At 43.9% G+C, this 3,106-nt stretch overlaps 1 protein-coding gene across 10 annotated transcripts in view; it reads left to right on the top strand.

Moving 5' to 3' along the window:
• The first annotated feature begins 2,517 nt into the window (after positions 1-2,517).
• The window catches only part of LOC139564713 (adhesion G protein-coupled receptor B1-like), a 147,560-nt gene continuing 146,971 nt past the window's right edge, over positions 2,518-3,106 (top strand). For 8 of the 10 annotated variants that reach the window (XM_071384497.1, XM_071384496.1, XM_071384495.1 and 5 more), the window contains exon 1: positions 2,519-3,092. The gene's annotated coding sequence lies outside the window, so the exon portion shown is untranslated. Of the gene's footprint in view, positions 3,093-3,106 lie in introns of all 10 variants that reach the window. The other 2 variants (XM_071384493.1, XM_071384490.1) reach the window with 1 other exon arrangement.

The following is a 3,106-nucleotide window of genomic DNA, read 5'->3' as shown; positions in this document are numbered from 1 at the left end:
AACATAGTTGTGTTACTAAAATGACAAATATAAAATGTGTACTTTACACCTTACACTATCACAGGCTGTTGAGTGGTTTGCAGCGCTTTTTGTATGGTTGTTTACATGTTGCATTGATTTTGTCAAAGCCGTTTGAGAATGCTAGGACAGGGACCCATGTCCCTGAAAACATGATTTGGCAACATAGGGTTATTCATGTTTGGGACTCCCGAGTGGCGCAGCGGTCTAAGGCACTGCATCTTAGTGCTTGAGGCGTCACTACAGACTTCCTGATTCGAAACTAGGCTGTATCACAACCGGCCGTGATTGGGAGTCCCATAGGGCGGCGCACAATTTGCCCAGCGTCGTCTGGGTTTGGCCGGTGTAGGCCGTCATTGTAAATAAGAATTTGTTCTTAACTGACTTGCCCAGTTAAATAAAGGTTACAGAAATACAAATAAATACATTTCTCAGCCATAGCCTACCACCCTGCACCTATTGGACATCATCTTGCCCCTGTGCCTCCCTTCACCGTGAGACACGTGACCCTGGACAACACCCTTTTATTCTCTACAAACGATTCCGGCAGGTTCATGCTCTACAACATCCATTGAGTACAATCCTACCTCACACAGGAAGTGCCGCAGGTCCTAATCCAGGCACTTGTCCTCTCCCGTTTAGATTACTGTAACTCACTGTTGGCTGGGCTCCCTGCTTGTGCCATCAAATCCCTGCAATTTATCCAGAATGCTGCAGCCCGCCTGGTGTTCAACTTTCCCAAGTTCCCCCATGTCACCCTGCTCCTCAGCACACTCCACTGGCTTTCAGTCGAAGCTCGCAGCCATTACAAGACCATGGTACTTGCCTACAGAGCAGCAAGAGGACCTGCCCCTCTCTACCTTCAGGTTATGCTCAAACCCTACACCCCAACCTGAGTACTCCATTTGCCACCTCTAATTTCTTGGCCCTTCCACCCCTACAGGAGGGCAACTCCCGCTCAGCCCAGTCCAAGCTCTTCTCTGTCCTGGCACCCCAATGGTGGAACCAGCATTCCCCTGAAGCTAGGACAGCTGATTCCCTGCACATTTTCAAAAACATCTGAAACCCTACCTCTTCAAAGAGTATCTTAAATAATCCCAAAGCACCTCTCAGCACCCTGTCCTCACCCCCACCCCTCCCCCCAAAAAGCATTTTGTGAACTAACACTGGCACTTGACTCTTTTCCCTCTTACTAGCTCTGACTTTGCTACTGTATTGAAGAAAAGTGTACTCACTATGACTGTGATATGTAGTTGTCCCACCTAGCTATCTTAAGATGATTGCACTAACTGTAAGTCACTCTGGATATGAGCATTGGCTAAATGACAAAAATAAACAATGTAAATGATGACAGAACCTCTTGTCAATAATTATCATACAGGGGAATGTCAAACCAGTGGAAATTGTGCATTCGTATAAGGGCAGGGGGTACATATGTTTAATATGAATATAATAAGCATCCGGATATCAATAGAGCACTCTAGAAATATTGTCAATTAGATATAAATAGCCTAAACTACCTGTAATTTATTGGATGGATGTAAGCTACTCGAACGGCAGATGTGTGTTATTGGACCAGAATGAATCTATTCAAAGCTTCCCACTCACGCCCTCTTAAAACAGCGAACCTCCTATACATAATTTAAAAAAGTCCGCCCACTTGGAGGCGCGCGCGGAGAGCCATGGGATGCCTCGAGAAATGGAATCTCCCATTTGAGCTACAAGTATTGGCTAGTCTATTTTGCGACCACTGATCCGGATATTAGACAATAGTCTGTGCAAAATCTGGTTGGATACATATAGCATACATCTGAGTCACTTTCCGTCGCTAGGCTACTCATAACCTAACGTAGCAGGCGTAAAGGCTACTCGGAACAGCTCGAGCAAGGGAGCGACTAAATGTGCCATTTGGCAAGTGTAGGCTATAGCACGTGCAGCTTGACTAGTGCATTTGGAATTCAGTTAGGGTGTGTGTGTTTTTTTATTATGCCAGTGAGCACTTGATGTTGGTCTATAGACACTCAATGTATCTTCAATTCAGATTCAACTATAGTTGCATCACATTGGCTACTTTAGACAAGACACCATTACATTCGTAAGGAAATAATCATCGTTTGAAATGCCATGCGTAATTGCATCCAAGCATCTAAACAGTTGTTATTTACGCTACATAACATGATTTTACTAAACATATAGGCGAATTCCAATATATTTAAAAGCAGCAAGAACTTAATCATATCTTGAAAAGATATTGCTTTGTAAATAATATTTCGATACATCTACAAAACACAGTTGATCAAGAAAGGCACACTCTCGACATAAAAAAAATCCCTTCGTGCATCTCTCTCTTCTCTCTCTTGCGTTCTCTAGCATATGTCTCACCCCAGCTCTCTTTTCTGTGGCTTATTCACTTCGGTGTGTCACCCACGAATTGCTCCGACTCCATCTCCAGAAGGGGGGGGGGGGGGGGGTGGGGCTGCTGGGTATATGCGTTTGTGACGAATCCCAGGGCTTCAAAGACGGAAACCAAGTCCAGCGCCCGGACCGCAGACACACCCGCAAGGATACTCCAAAACTGGGATGAACGATGGGTGCTGCCTTTAACGCGCGCACTGGAATCAAGACAAAACACCAGGAGCTATCCTGATCCTGATCTTACGCTTTGTTAGACCTTCACTTCACCTGGCACCTGTGTCGATCGAAGCCAGCGAAATTTGAGAATAACTTGATGACAAGGCTTCTACAATAAATTGGGATTTAAAAATATAGATTTTGAGAGCATGTCTTCAGAAACAGGGGGACCTTTGAATTTGGATCGACATACTGTTAAAAGCAACATGGACTGGATTTGTATTCATTTTACTCATTGGAACTTTGGAATAAAGCAGTTTTGAATTGCAAGTCTTCTCAGACTTGTTCATTTCATCAAAATATCTACATTCGGCTATACATCGGCTACGCATTCTTGAAATAATAAGTACAACGAACTTATTTTAATCAAGCTTGTGGAATTGAAAGCGTTAGAACTTGGAACACGGACGATATGCTTCAATGGAACTGTTAACTTTTTCAAGGTAAATATTAGTTT

Source organism: Salvelinus alpinus, chromosome 35 (assembly GCF_045679555.1).
Source record: "Salvelinus alpinus chromosome 35, SLU_Salpinus.1, whole genome shotgun sequence".
In the NCBI taxonomy this organism is placed as follows: domain Eukaryota; kingdom Metazoa; phylum Chordata; class Actinopteri; order Salmoniformes; family Salmonidae; genus Salvelinus; species Salvelinus alpinus.
Note: the sequence above shows the minus strand (reverse complement) of the source record. Positions and strands in the feature narration are given on the sequence as shown.